Source organism: Mesoplodon densirostris, chromosome Y, assembly GCF_025265405.1.
Source record: "Mesoplodon densirostris isolate mMesDen1 chromosome Y, mMesDen1 primary haplotype, whole genome shotgun sequence".
In the NCBI taxonomy this organism is placed as follows: Eukaryota; Metazoa; Chordata; class Mammalia; order Artiodactyla; family Ziphiidae; genus Mesoplodon; species Mesoplodon densirostris.
This window is the reverse complement of record NC_082682.1, coordinates 7,117,166-7,134,765: the sequence shown is the minus strand read 5'-3', so window position 1 is coordinate 7,134,765 and position 17,600 is coordinate 7,117,166.

Here is a 17,600-nt window from a genome sequence, read left to right as displayed (position 1 = left end):
CATAACAATTTTCCATGACCCATGCCATCAAAATGTTCCACGGCCTTTTCATCACAAGGCACCATGACCATTGTCATCACAGTGCCCCAAGACCCCTGTAATCAAATGTTCCATGCCCTTTTCATCACAAAACTCCATGACACATATCATCAAAAAGCTCCATGGGGCCTCCCTGGTGGCGCAAGTGGTTGAGAGTCCGCCTGCTGATGCAGGGGATACGGGTTCGTGCCCCGGTCTGGGAGGATCCCATATGCCACAGAGTGGCTGGGCCCTTGAGCCATGGCCGCTGACCCTGCACATCCGGAGCCTGCGCGTCCGGAGCCTGTGCTCCGCAACGGGGGAGGCCACAACAGAGAGATGCCCTCATACCGCAAAAAAAAAAAAAAAAAAGCTCCATGGCCTTCACATCAAATTGTTCCATGCCATTGTCCTCACAATGCTCCGAGACCCCTGTAATCACAATGCTCCATGCCCCTTTTCATCAGAATGCTCCATGAGACTTGTCATCACAATGCTCCATGTTCTTCTCATCTAAATGCTCCATTCCCTTGTGATCACAATGCTCCATGACTCCTGTCATGACAATACTCCATGAACATTTTCAGCCCAATGCTCCATGACCTTCTCATCAAAATGCTCCATTAGCCCTGTCATCACAGTGCTTCATGACTATTGTCATCGCAATGCTCCCTGACACTTGTCATCAGAATCCTCCTTGAACCATGTCATGAAAAGTTTCCATGCCAATTTCATCACAATGCTCGATTCCCTTGTCATCACAATGCTCCATTACGCCTGTAATCACAATGCTCCATGCCCCTTTTCATCTCAATGATCCAAGACCCCTGTAATCACAATGCTCTATGCCCTTGTCATCACGAAGCTCCATGACGCATGTCATCATAATTCTCCTTGGCCTTCTCATCACAATGCTCCATGTCCTTGTCATCACAATGCTCCAAGACCCCTGTCATAACAATGATCCATGACACTTTTCATCTCAGTGCTCCATGAACCCTATCATCACAATGCACCATGCCCTTCATCATAATGCTTCATGATGTTGTCATCACAATGAAATCCAAATTCTCCAAGACCTTTGTCATCACAATGCTCCAAACCCTTGTGATCACAATGTTCCATAACACTTGTCATCACAACACCCCATGACACTCGTAATCCCAATTATCCATGTACTTCCCATCACAATGCTCCATGAACTTTGTCATCACAATGCTCAATACACTTTTCATCACAATGCTCCCTAACACTTGTCATCAGGGTGCTCCTTGAACCCTTTCATGACAAGGCACCATGACTTTTTCATCACAATGATTTATTCACTTTTCATCACAATGCTCCAAGACCCCGGTTATCACAAGGCTCCATGACGCTTCTCATCACAGTGCACCAAGACACTTGTCATCACAATGCTCCCTGACACATGTCATCAGTATTCTCCTAGAACTCTGTCATGACAAGGCTCCATGCCTTTGTCATCACATTGAACCATGCCCTTTTCCACACAATGCTCCAAGATCCCTGTAATCACAATTCCTCTTGCCATTGTCATCACAAAGCTCCAAGATGCATGTCATCAGAATGTTCCAGGGACTTCTCATCACAATGCACCATTCTCTTGTCATCACAATGCTCCAAGACAACTGTAATCACAATGCTCCATGCCCCTTTCCATCAGCTTGCTCCATGAGACTTGTCATCAAAAGACTCCATGGTCATCTCATCACAATGCTCCACGATATTGTCACCACAATGCACCATTCCCTTGTGTTCACAATGCTCCAAGAACATTTTCAGCCCAATCCTCCATGACCACTGTCATCACAACGCTCAATGACCCCTGACAACACAATGATCTGTGGCTCTTGTCATCAAAATGCTCCATGACTCTTCTCATCAAAATGGTCCATGCTCTTGTCATCCTAATGCTCTATGACCCCTGTTATCACAATGTTCCATGACACTTGTCATCACAATGCTCCATGCCTTTGTCAGCAAAATGCTACATGACCTTGTCATCACAGTGCTGCAAGACACCTGCAATCACGATGGTCCATGCCCTTGTCATCACAATCCTCCCTGATACTTGGGATCACATTGCTTCATGCCCTTGTCATTACAATGTTCCATGCTCCTTGAAATCAAAATGATCCATGACTTCTGTCATCACTATGCTCCAAACCCTTGTGATCACAATGTTCCATAACACACTCATCACAATGCTCCATGATGCTTGTCATCACACTACTCCATGCCCTTGTCATCTCAATGATCCAAGATGTATGTCATCACAATGCTCAAAACACTTGTCATCTCACACTGTTCCATGACACCTGTCATCACCATGCTACATGCACATATCATCACAATGCTCCATGAGCCCTGACAACACAATGTTCCATAACACCTGTCATCACAATGTTCCCTGCCCTTCTCACCACAATGCACCATGCCCTTGTCATCAAACTGCTCCATGACATTTGTTACCACACAGCTCAAATACTTTTGGCATCACAATGCTCCCTGAAACGTGTCATCATATTGCTCCATGCCGTTGTCCTCACAAAGCTCCATGACGCTTGTCATCACAATTCTCGATGCCCTTCTCATCACAATGCTCCATGCCCTTGTCGTTACAATCCACCATGACCCATGTATCACAGTGTTCCGAGCCCTTGTCATCACAATGCTCCATGCCCCCTGTCATCACAATAATCCATGAAATTTTATAGACCTATGTTCCGTGCCCTTTTCTTCACAATGTTCCATTACCCCCGTCATAACAATGCTCCATGACCCCTACCATCATAATATCCCACGGCCTTCCCCTCACAAGGCTCCATGACCCTTGTTATCACAATGCTGCAAGACACCTGCAATCACAATGGTCCATGCCCTTGTCATCACAAAACACAATGACACAAATCATGAGAATGCTCCATCTAATTCTCATCACAATGCTCCTTGATCTTGTCATTACAATGCTCCAGGACCCTGTAATCACATTGCTCCATGACCCTTTTCATCAGAATGCTCCATTAGACTTGTCATCACAAGGCTCCATGGTCTTCTCATCACAATGCTCCAGAACCATGTCATCACAATGCTCCAGAACCGTTTCATCACAATGCTCCATTCCCTTGCTATCAAAAGGATCCATGACCCCTGGCACCACAATACTCCATGAATATTTTCAGCCCAATGCTCTATGACCTTCTCATCACAATGCTCCATGACACCTGTCAGCACAGTGATCCATGATCTTTGTCATCATAATGCTCAAGAGAGTAGTCATCACAATTCTCTCTGACATTCGTCATCAGAATGCTCCTTGAAACATGTCATGAAAAGGCTCGAAGCACTTTTCATCACAATGTTCCATGCTCTTGTCATCACAATGCTCCTATACCCCTGTAATCACAATGCCCCATGCCCCTTTTCATCTCAATGCTCCATTACACCTGTCATCACAATGGACCATGCCCATCATCATAATGCTTCAGGCTATTGTCATCACAAGCAAATCAAAATGATCCATGACCTCTGTCATCACAAAGCTCCTAAGCCACTGTAATCACAATGTTCCATGCACCTTTTCATCTCAATGATCCATGACCCATGTCATCACAAAGCTGCATACCCTTGTCAGCACAGTTCTCCATGACCCATTGCATCAAAATGTGACTTGCGCTTGTAATCACAATGCTCCACAAACCTTGTCATCACAATGCTCCCTTCTCTTCCCATCACAAGGCCCCACGCCCTTGTCATCAAAATGCTCCATGACATTTGTCATCACAATAATCCATGAAACTTTTCAGACAAATGGTCCATGCTCTGGTCATCACAATGCTCCATGTCACTTGTCATCACAATTCTCTACATCTTTGTCATCACAATGCTCCATGACACTTCTCATCAGAATGTTACATGCTCTTGTCATCACAATTCTCCATGCCCTTGTCGTTACAATCCTACATGACCCATGTATCACAGTGTTCCATGCCCTTGTCATCACAATGCTCCATGCCCACTCTCATCACAATAATCCATGAAATTATTCAGAGCAGTGCTCCATGCCCTTGGCATCATAATGCTCCATTGCCACTGTCATAACAATGCTCCATGACCCCAGCCATCACAATGTTCCACGGCCTTCTTATCACAAGGCTCCATAACCCTTGCAATCACAATGCTCTAAGACCCCTGTTACAACAATGCTTCATGCCCTTGTCATCAAAATCTCCATGACACAGGTCATCAGAATGCTCCATGGCCTTCTCATCACAATGCTCCAAGCCCTTGTCATCACAATGCTCCAAGAACCCTGTAATCACAATGCTCCATGCCACTTTTCATCTCAATGCTCCATGAACCCTGTCATCACAATGCACCATGCCCATCATCATAGTGCTTTATGCTATTGTCATCAGAATGAACTCAAAATGCTCCATGACTTCTGTCATCACAAGGCTCCAATCCGTTGTGATCACAATGTTCCATAACACTTGTCTCACAACGCCCCATGATGCTCGTCATCAAAATTATCCATGGTCTTCTCATCACAATGCTCCATGAGCTTTGGCATCACCATGCTCAATACACTTGTCATCACAATGGTACCTGACACTTGATGTCAATATGCTCTTGGAACCCTGTCATGGCAAGGCTCCATGCTTTTTTCATCACAATGCTCCATGCCCTATTCATCACAATGCTCCAAGACCACAGTAATCACAATGCTCCATGCCGCTTTTCGTGAGAATGCTCCATGAGACTTGTCATCACATGGCTCCATGGTCTTCTCATTATAGCTCCAGGACATTGTCATCAAAATGCTCCATTCCCTTGTCATCACAATGCTCCATGACACCTGTCATCACAATATTCCATGAACATTTTCAGCCCAATGCTCCATGACATTATGATCACAATGCTCCATGACCCATGTCATCCCAATGCTCCATGACCACTCTCATCACAACGCTCCATGACTTCTGACAACACAATGATTCGAGAGCCTTGTAATCCAAATTCTCCATAAAATTTGTCAACAGAATGATCCTTGGCCGTGTCATCTCAATGCTCCATGACCCCTGTAATCACAATGCTACGTGACGTTTGTCATCACAGTGCTCCATGACACTTGTCATATCAATGCTCCATGCCTTTGTCAGCAAAACGCTACATGACCTTTTCATCACAATGCTCCATTCACTTGTCATCACATTCCTCCGTTACCCTTGTCATCACAATCCTCCATGCATCTTGGGTTCACATTGCTTCATGCCCTGGTCATCACAAAGATCCATGCTCCTTGAAATCAATATGATCCATGAACTCTGTCATCGCAATGCTCCAAACCCGTGTGATCACAATGTTCCATAACACTTGTCATCACAACGCTCCTTGATGCCTGTCATCACAATACTCCATGCCCTTGTCATCTCAATGCTCCATGACCTTTGTCATCACAATGTTCAATACACTTGTCATCACAATGCTCCCTGACACTTGTCTTCGGAATGCTCCTTGAAACCTGTCATGATAAGGATCCATGCCTTTTTCAACACTATGCTCGATTCCCTTGTCACCACAATGCTCCATTACCCCGGTAATCACAATGCTCCATGCCCCTTTTCATCTCAATGCTCCAAGACCCCTGTAATCACAATGCTCTATGCCCTTGTCATCACGAAGCTCTATGACGCATGTCATCAGTATTCTCCTTGGCATTCTCATCACAATGCTCCATGCCCTTGTCATCACAATGCTCCAAGACACTTGTCATAACATTGCTCCATGACACTTTTCATCTCTGTGCTCCATGAACCCTATCATCAGAATGCACCATGCCCTTCATCATAATGCTTCATGATTTTGTCATCACCATGAAATCAAATTGCTCCATGCCCTCTGTCATCACAATGCTCCAAACCCATGTGATCAAAATGTTCCATAACACTTGTCATCACAACACCCCATGACACTCGTCATCCAAATTATCCATGGACTTCTCATCACAATGCTCCATGACCTTTGTCATCGCAATGCTCAGTACACTTTTCATCACAATGCTCCCTGACACTTCTCGTCAGGGTGATCCTTGAACACTGTCATGACAAGACACCATGCCTTTTTCATCACAATGATGCATTCACTTTTCATCACAATGCTCCAAGACCCCGGTTATCACAAGGCTCCATGACGCTAGTCATCACAGTGCTCCATGACACTTGTCCTCACAATGTTCCCTGACACTTGTCGTCAGTATGCTCCTTGAACCCTGTCATGACAAGGCTCCATGCCCTTGTCAACACAATGGTCCATGCCCTTTTCATCACAATGCTCCAAGATCTCTGTAATCACAATGCCTCTTGCCATTCTCATCACAAAGCTACATGACGCATATCATCAGTATTCTCTTTGGCCTTCTCATCACAATGCTCCATGCCCTTGTCATCACAATGCTCCAAGACCCCTGTCATAACAATGCTCCATGAAACTTTTCATCTCAGTGCTCCATGAACCCTATCATCACAATGCACCATGCCCTTCATCATAATGCTTCATGATTTTGTCATCACAATGAACTCAAAATGCTCCATGACCTCTGTCATCACAATGCTCCAAACCCTTGTGATCACAATGTTCCATAACACTTGTCATCACAACACCCCATGACGCTCATCATCCCAATTATCCATGTACTTCTCATCACAATGCTCCATGACCTTTTTCATCACAATGCTCAATACACTTTTTATCACAATGGTCCCTGACACTTCTCGTCATGGTGCTCCTTGAACCCTGTCATGGCAAGGCACCATGCCTTTTTCATCACAATGATGCATTCACTTTTCATCACAATCCTCCAAGACACTGGTTATCACAAGGCTCCATGACACTTGTCATCACAGTGCTCCAACACACATGTCATCACTATGCTCCCTGACACTTGTCCTCAGTATGCTCCTTGAACCCTGTCATGAAAAGGCTCCATGCCTTTGTCATCACAGTGTTCCATGCCCTTTTCATCAAAATGCTCCAAAATCATTCTAATCACAATGCCTCTTGCCATTGTCATCACAAAACTCCATGATGCAGGTAATCAGAATGTTCCATGGACTTCTCATCACAATGCTCCATGCTCTTGTCATCACAATGCTCCAAGACAACTGTAATCACAATGCTCCATGCTCCTTTCCATCAGCTTGCTCCATGAGACTTGTCATCAAAAGACTCCATGGTCATCTCAGCACAATGCTCCAGGATATTGTCACCACAATGCTCCATTCCCTTGTGTTCCCAATGCTCCAAGAACATTTTCAGCCCAATCCTCCATGACCACTGTCATCACAACGCTCAATGACCCCTGACAACACTATGATCTGTGGCTCTTGTCATCAAAATGCTCCATGACTCTTCTCATCAAAATGGTCCATGCTCTTGTCATCCTAATGCTCTATGACCCCTGTTATCACAATTTTCCATGACACTTGTCATCACAATGCTCCATGCCTTTGTCAGCAAAATGTTACATGACCTTTTCATCACAGTGCTCCATGTGATTCTCATCACAATACTCCATTACCATTGTCATCACAATCCTCCCTGAAACTTGGGATAACATTGCTTCATGCCCTTGTCATCACAATGTTCCATGCTCCTTGAAATCAAAATGATCCATGACCTCTGTCATCACTATGCTCCAAACCCTTGTGATCACTATGTTCCATAACACACTCATCACAATGCTCCATGATGCCTGTCATCACATTACTCCATGCCCTTGTCATTTCAATGATCCAAGATTTATGTCTTCACAATGCTCAAAACACTTGTCATCTCACAATGTTCCATGACACCTGTCATCACCATGCTACATGCCCATATCATCACAATGCTCCATGAGCCCTGACATCACAATGTTCCAATACACCTGTCATCACAATGCTCCCTGCCCTTCTCATCACAATGCACCATGCCCTTGTCATCAAACTGCTCCATGACTTTTCTTATCACACAGCTCCATGACCCTTGGCATCAAAATGCTCCATGCCATTGTCATCACAAATGCTCCCTGAAAAGTCTCATCATATTGCTCCATGTCCTTGTCATCACAAAGCACCATGACCCTTGTCATCACAATTCTCAATGCCCTTCTCATCACAATGCTCCAAGCCCATGTCATTACAATCCTCCATGCCCCATGTATCACAGTGTTCCAAGCCCTTGTCATCACAATGCTCCATTCCCACTGTCATCACAATAATCCATGAAATTTTATAGACATATGTTCCGTGCCCTTTTCATCTCAATGCTCCATTACCCCCGTCATAACAATGCTCCATGACCCCTGCCATCATAATGTCCCACGGCCTTCTCCTCACAAGGCTCCATGACACTTGTCATCACAATGCTCCAAGATGCCTGCAATGACAATGGTCCATGTCGTTGTCCTCACAAAACAACATGACACATATCATGAGAATGCTCCATGGCCTTCTCATCACAAAGCTCCTTGTTTTCTCATTACAATGCTCCAGGGCCATGTAATCACAATGCTCCATGCCCCTTTTCATCAGAATGCTCCATTAGACTTGTCATCACAAGGCTCCATGGTCTTCTCATCACAATGCTCCAGGACCTTGTCATCACAATGCTCCATTCCCTTGCCATCAAAACGATCCACGAACCCTGTCACCACAATACTCCATGAATATTTTCAGCCCAATGCTCCATGACCATCTCATCACAATGCTCCATGACACCTGTCATCACAGTGCTCCTTTTTTTTTGTTATCACAATGATCCCTGACACTTGTCCTCAGAATGCTTCTTGAAACATGTCATGAAAAGTCTCCAGGAACATTTCATCACAATGCTCCATGCTCTTGTCATCACAATGCTCCTATACCCCTGTAATCACAATGCTCCATGGCACTTTTCATCTCAATGCTCCATTACACCTGTCATCACAATGGACCATGCCCATCATCATAATGCTTCAGGCTATTGTCATCACAAGCAAATCAAAATGATCCATGAACTCTGTCATCACAAAACTCCTAGACCACTGTAATCTCAATGCTCCATGCCCCTTTTCCTCTCCATGCTCCATGAACCTTGTCATCCAAAGCTGCATACCCTTGTCAGCACAGTGCTCCATTACCCATGGCATCAAAATGTGACTTGTGCTTGTCATCACTATGCTCCACAACCTTGTCATCACAATCCTCCATAAACCTTGTCATCACAAGGTTCCCTCTCTTCCCATCACAATGCCCCACGCCCTTGTCATCAAAATGCTCCATGACATTTTTCATCACAATAATCCATGAAATTTGTCAGACCAATGCTCCATGCTATGGTCATCACAATGCTCCATTTCCCTTGTCATCACAATTCTCTACGTCTTTGTCATCACAATGCTCCATGACACTTCTCATCACAATGTTACATGCTCTTGTCATCACAATTCTCCATGCCCTTGTCGTTACAATCCTACATGACCCATGGATCACAGTTTTCCTTGCCCTTGTCCTCACAATGCTCCATGCCCACTCTCATCACAATAATCCATGAAACTTTCAGACCAATGCTCCATGCCCTTGGCATCACAATGCTCCATTACCACTGTCATAACAATGCTCCATGACCCCAGGCATCACAATGTTCCACGGCCTTCTTATCACAAGGCTCCATGACCCTTGTAATCACAATGCTCTAAGATCCCTGTTACAACAATGCTTCATGCTCTTGTAACCAATATCACCATGACACAGGTCATCAGAATGCTCCATGGCCTTCTCATCACAATGCTCCATGCCCTTGTCATCACAATGTTCCAAGAACCATGTAATCACAATGCTCCATGCCACTTTTCATCTAAATGCTCCATGAACCCTGTCATCACAATGGAAGATGCCCATCATCATATTGCTTCACGCTATTGTAATCAAAATGAAATCAAAATGCTCCATGACATCTGCCATCACAATGCTCTAAACCCTTGGGATCACAATGTTCCATAACACTTTTCATCACAACGCCCCATGACGCTAGTCATCACCATTATCCATGGTCTTCTCATCACAATGCTCCATGCCCATGTCATCACAAATCTCTATGACGCATGTCATCAGAATCCTCCATGGCCTTCTCCTCACAATGCTGCATGCCCTTCTCATCACAAAGCTCCAAGACCCTTGTAACTACAATGCTCCATGCCCCTTTTCATCTCAAAGCTCCATGAACACTGTCATCACAATGCACCATGCCCATCATCATAGTGCTTCATGCTATTGTCATCAGAATGAACTCAAAATGCTCCATGACCTCTGTCATCACAAGGCTCCAATCCCTTGTGATCACAATGTTCCATAACACTTGTCCTCACAATGCCCCATGACGATTGTCATCAAAATTATCCATGGTCTTCTCATCACAATGCTCCATGAGCATTGGCATCACAATGCTCAATACACTTGTCATCACAATGGTCCCTGACACTTGATGCCAATATGCTCTTGGAACCCTGTCATGACAAGGTTCCATGCCTTTTTCATCACAATGCTCCATGCCCTATTCATCACAATGCTCCAAGACCACAGTAATCACAATGCTCCATGCCGCTTTTGGTGAGAATGCTCCATGAGACTTGTCATCACAATTAACAATGCCATTCTCATCACAATGGACCAGAACATATGTCATCACAATGCTCCCGGACACCTGTCTTCACAATACTGCATAAACTGGTCCTCACAATGCTCCATGTCCTTGTCATCACATTTCGCCATGCCCACTGTCATCACAATAATCCATGAAACTTGTCAGACCAATTCGTCATGCCTCTGTCATCACAATGCTCCATGCCATTGTCACCAAAATGCTCCATGTGCTTGTCAGCACAATGCTCCATGACATATGTCATCACAATATGCCATGCACTTGTCATCACAATTCTCCACAAGCTTGTCATCACAATGCTCCATAAAATTTGTCATCAAATTTCTCCATGCAATTCTCATCAAAATGCTCTGTCACCACTGATATCACAATGTTCCATCACTAGTCATCACAATACTCCCTCAACCATGTCATCACAATGTTCCATGACCCCTGTCATCACAATGCTACATGCCCTTATCATCACACTGCTCCATGACACCTGTCATCACAATGTACTATAACCCCTGTCATCAAAATGCACCATGACCCTTTTCATTACAATGCTCGGTGACCCTTGACATCACAATGATCCATAACCCCTGTCATCAAAATGTTCCATGACACTTTTCATCCAACTGCTCCATGACCCTCTCATCACATTGCTCTCTGTCCTACTCATCACAATGCACCCTGCCCTTGTCATCAAAATGCTGCATGACATTTGTCATCACAAAGGTCCTTGACCTTTGGCATCACAATGCTCCATGCCATTGTCATCATAATGCTCCATGACTTTGTCATCTCAAAGCTCCATGATGCTTGTCATCACTATGCTCGATGCCCTTCTCATCAAAATGCTCCATGCCTTTGTCATCACAATGCTCCATTACCACTGTCATAACAATGCTCCATGACCCATGCCATCAAAATGTTCCACGGCCTTATCATCACAAGGTTCCATGACCATTGTCATCACAGTGCCCCAAGACCCCTGTAATCACAATGCTCCATGCACTTTTCATCACAAAAATCCATGACACATCATCAGAAAGCTCCATGGCCTTCACATCAAATTGCTCCATGCCATTGTCATCACAATACTCCAAGACCCCTGTAATCACAATGCTCCATGCCCCTTTTCATCAGAATGCTCCATGAGACTTGTCATCACAATGCTCCATGTTCTTCTCATCTCAATGCTCCATTCCCTTGTCATCGCAATGCTCCATGACTCCAGTCATCACAATACTCCATGAATATTTTCAGCCCAATGCTCCATGACCTTCTCATCACAATGCTCCATTAGCCCTCTCATCACAGTGCTTCATGACTATTGTCATCGCAATGCACCCTGACACTTTTCATCACAATGCTCGATGACCCTTGATATCACAATGATCCATAATCCCTGTCATCAAAATGTTCCATGACACTTTTCATCCAACTGCTCCAAGACCCTGTCATAACATTGCTCTCTGTCCTACTCATCACAATGCACCATGCACTTGTCATCAAAATGCTCCATGACCTGTGTCATCACAAATGTCCATGACCTTTGGCATCACAATGCTCCATGCCATTGTCATCATAATGCTCCATGAACCCTCTCATCACATTGCTCCATGACTTTGTCATCTTAAAACTCCATGATGTTTGTTATCACCATGCTCGATGCCCTTCTCATAAAAATGCTCCATGTCTTTGTCCTCACAATGCTCCATAACCACTGTCATAACAATTTTCCATGACCCATGCCATCAAAATGTTCCACGGCCTTTTCATCACAAGGCACCATGACCATTGTCATCACAGTGCCCCAAGACCCCTGTAATCAAATGTTCCATGCCCTTTTCATCACAAAACTCCATGACACATATCATCAAAAAGCTCCATGGGGCCTCCCTGGTGGCGCAAGTGGTTGAGAGTCCGCCTGCCGATGCAGGGGATACGGGTTCGTGCCCCGGTCTGGGAGGATCCCATATGCCACAGAGTGGCTGGGCCCTTGAGCCATGGCCGCTGACCCTGCACATCCGGAGCCTGCGCGTCCGGAGCCTGTGCTCCGCAACGGGGGAGGCCACAACAGAGAGAGGCCCTCATACCGCAAAAAAAAAAAAAAAAGCTCCATGGCCTTCACATCAAATTGTTCCATGCCATTGTCCTCACAATGCTCCGAGACCCCTGTAATCACAATGCTCCATGCCCCTTTTCATCAGAATGCTCCATGAGACTTGTCATCACAATGCTCCATGTTCTTCTCATCTAAATGCTCCATTCCCTTGTGATCACAATGCTCCATGACTCCTGTCATGACAATACTCCATGAACATTTTCAGCCCAATGCTCCATGACCTTCTCATCAAAATGCTCCATTAGCCCTGTCATCACAGTGCTTCATGACTATTGTCATCGCAATGCTCCCTGACACTTGTCATCAGAATCCTCCTTGAACCATGTCATGAAAAGTTTCCATGCCAATTTCATCACAATGCTCGATTCCCTTGTCATCACAATGCTCCATTACCCCTGTAATCACCATGCTCCATGCCCCTTTTCATCTCAATGATCCAAGACCCCTGTAATCACAATGCTCTATGCCCTTGTCATCACGAAGCTCCATGACGCATGTCATCATAATTCTCCTTGGCCTTCTCATCACAATGCTCCATGTCCTTGTCATCACAATGCTCCAAGACCCCTGTCATAACAATGATCCATGACACTTTTCATCTCAGTGCTCCATGAACCCTATCATCACAATGCACCATGCCCTTCATCATAATGCTTCATGGTGTTGTCATCACAATGAAATCAAAATTCTCCATGACTTTTGTCATCACAATGCTCCAAACCCTTGTGATCACAATGTTCCATAACACTTGTCATCACAACACCCCATGACACTCGTAATCCCAATTATCCATGTACTTCCCATCACAATGCTCCATGAACTTTGTCATCACAATGCTCAATACACTTTTCATCACAATGCTCCCTAACACTTGTCATCAGGGTGCTCCTTGAACCCTTTCATGACAAGGCACCATGCCTTTTTCATCACAATGATTTATTCACTTTTCATCGCAATGCTCCAAGACCCTGGTTATCACAAGGCTCCATGACGCTTCTCATCACAGTGCACCAAGACACTTGTCATCACAATGCTCCCTGACACATGTCGTCAGTATTCTCCTTGAACTCTGTCATGACAAGGCTCCATGCCTTTGTCATCACATTGAACCATGCCCTTTTCCACACAATGCTCCAAGATCCCTGTAATCACAATTCCTCTTGCCATTGTCATCACAAAGCTCCAAGATGCATGTCATCAGAATGTTCCATGGACTTCTCATCACAATGCTCCATGCTCTTGTCATCACAATGCTCCAAGACAACTGTAATCACAATGCTCCATGCCCCTTTCCATCAGCTTGATCCATGAGACTTGTCATCAAAAGACTCCATGGTCATCTCATCACAATGCTCCACGATATTGTCACCACAATGCACCATTCCCTTGTGTTCACAATGCTCCAAGAACATTTTCAGCCCAATCCTCCATGACCACTGTCATCACAACGCTCAATGACTCCTGACAACACAATGATCTGTGGCTCTTGTCATCAAAATGCTCCATGACTCTTCTCATCAAAATGGTCCATGCTCTTGTCATCCTAATGCTCTATGAACCCTGTTATCACAATGTTCCATGACACTTGTCATCACAATGCTCCATGCCTTTGTCAGCAAAATGCTACATGACCTTGTCATCACAGTGCTGCAAGACACCTGCAATCACAATGGTCCATGCCCTTGTCATCACAAAACACAATGACACAAATCATGAGAATGCTCCATCTAATTCTCATCACAATGCTCCTTGATCTTGTCATTACAATGCTCCAGGACCCTGTAATCACATTGCTCCATGACCCTTTTCATCAGAATGCTCCATTAGACTTGTCATCACAAGGCTCCATGGTCTTCTCATCACAATGCTCCAGAACCGTGTCATCACAATGCTCCAGAACCGTTTCATCACAATGCTCCATTCCCTTGCTATCAAAAGGATCCATGACCCCTGTCACCACAATACTCCATGAATATTTTCAGCCCAATGCTCTATGACCTTCTCATCACAATGCTCCATGACACCTGTCAGCACAGTGATCCATGATCTTTGTCATCATAATGCTCAAGAGAGTTGTCATCACAATTCTCTCTGACATTCGTCATCAGAATGCTCCTTGAAACATGTCATGAAAAGGCTCGAAGCACTTTTCATCACAATGTTCCATGCTCTTGTCATCACAATGCTCCTATACCCCTGTAATCACAATGCCCCATGCCCCTTTTCATCTCAATGCTCCATTACACCTGTCATCACAATGGACCATGCCCATCATCATAATGCTTCAGGCTATTGTCATCACAAGCAAATCAAAATGATCCATGACCTCTGTCATCACAAAGCTCCTAAGCCACTGTAATCACAATGTTCCATGCACCTTTTCATCTCAATGATCCATGACCCATGTCATCACAAAGCTGCATACCCTTGTCAGCACAGTTCTCCATGACCCATTGCATCAAAATGTGACTTGCGCTTGTAATCACAATGCTCCACAAACCTTGTCATCACAATGCTCCCTTCTCTTCCCATCACAAGGCCCCACGCCCTTGTCATCAAAATGCTCCATGACATTTGTCATCACAATAATCCATGAAACTTGTCAGACAAATGGTCCATGCTCTGGTCATCACAATGCTCCATGTCACTTGTCATCACAATTCTCTACATCTTTGTCATCACAATGCTCCATGACACTTCTCATCACAATGTTACAGGCTCTTGTCATCACAATTCTCCTTGCCCTTGTCGTTACAATCCTACATGACCCATGTATCACAGTGTTCCATGCCCTTGTCATCACAATGCTCCATGCCCACTCTCATCACAATAATCCATGAAATTATTCAGAGCAGTGCTCCATGCCCTTGGCATCACAATGCTCCATTGCCACTGTCATAACAATGCTCCATGACCCCAGCCATCACAATGTTCCACGGCCTTCTTATCACAAGGCTCCATAACCCTTGCAATCACAATACTCTAAGACCCCTGTTACAACAATGCTTCATGCCCTTGTCATCAAAATCTCCATGACACAGGTCATCAGAAGGCTCCATGGCCTTCTCATCACAATGCTCCAAGCCCTTGTCATCACAATGCTCCAAGAACCCTGTAATCACAATGCTCCATGCCACTTTTCATCTCAATGCTCCATGAACCCTGTCATCACAATGCACCATGCCCAACATCATAGTGCTTTATGCTATTGTCATCAGAATGAACTCAAAATGCTCCATGACCTCTGTCATCACAAGGCTCCAATCCCTTGTGATCACAATGTTCCATAACACTTGTCTCACAATGCCCCATGACGCTCGTCATCAAAATTATACATGGTCTTCTCATCACAATGCTCCATGAGCTTTGGCATCACCATGCTCAATACACTTGTCATCACAATGGTACCTGACACTTGATGTCAATATGCTCTTGGAACCCTGTCATGGCAAGGCTCCATGCGTTTTTCATCACAATGCTCCATGCCCTATTCATCACAATGCTCCAAGACCACAGTAATCACAATGCTCCATGCCGCTTTTCGTGAGAATGCTCCATGAGACTTGTCATCACATGGCTCCATGGTCTTCTCATTATAGCTCCAGGACATTGTCATCAAAATGCTCCATTCCCTTGTCATCACAATGCTCCATGACACCTGTCATCACAATATTCCATGAACATTTTCAGCCCAATGCTCCATGACATTATGATCACAATGCTCCATGACCCATGTCATCCCAATGCTCCATGACCACTCTCATCACAACGCTCCATGACTTCTGACAACACAATGATCCGAGACACTTGTAATCAAAATTCTCCATAAAATTTGTCAACAGAATGATCCTTGGCCGTGTCATCTCAATGCTCCATGACCCCTGTAATCACAATGCTACGTGACGTTTGTCATCACAGTGCTCCATGACACTTGTCATATCAATGCTCCATGCCTTTGTCAGCAAAACGCTACATGACCTTTTCATCACAATGCTCCATTCACTTGTCATCACATTCCTCCGTTACCCTTGTCATCACAATCCTCCATGCATCTTGGGTTCACATTGCTTCATGCCCTGGTCATCACAAAGATCCATGCTCCTTGAAATCAATATGATCCATGAACTCTGTCATCGCAATGCTCCAAACCCGTGTGATCACAATGTTCCATAACACTTGTCATCACAACGCTCCATGATGCCTGTCATCACAATACTCCATGCCCTTGTCGTCTCAATGCTCCATGACCTTTGCCATCACAATGCTCAATACACTTGTTATCACAATGCTCCCTGACTCTTGTCGTCGGAATGCTCCTTGAATCCTGTCATGAAAAGCATCCATGCCTTTTTCATCACAGTGATCCATGCCCTTTCCATCACAATGCTCCATGCCATTGTCATCACAATACTCCACAACTTGTCCTCAGAATGCTCCATGACACTTGTCATCACAATGCTCCCTGACCCCTGTCATCACAAGGCTCCATGACACCGGTCCTCACAATGCTCCATGCCCATTATCATTACAGTGCTCCATGACACTCGTCATCACAATTATCCATGGTCTTCTCATCACAATGCTCCACGGTCTTGTCATCACAGTGCTCCATGCCCTGGTCCTCTCAATGCTCCATGTCCCTTGTCATCACAATTCTCCACGTCCTTGTTATCACAATGCTCCAAAACACTTCTCATCACAATGTTACATGCTCTTGTCATCACCATTCTCCATGCATTTGTAATCTAAATGCTCCATGACCCCTGTCATAGTT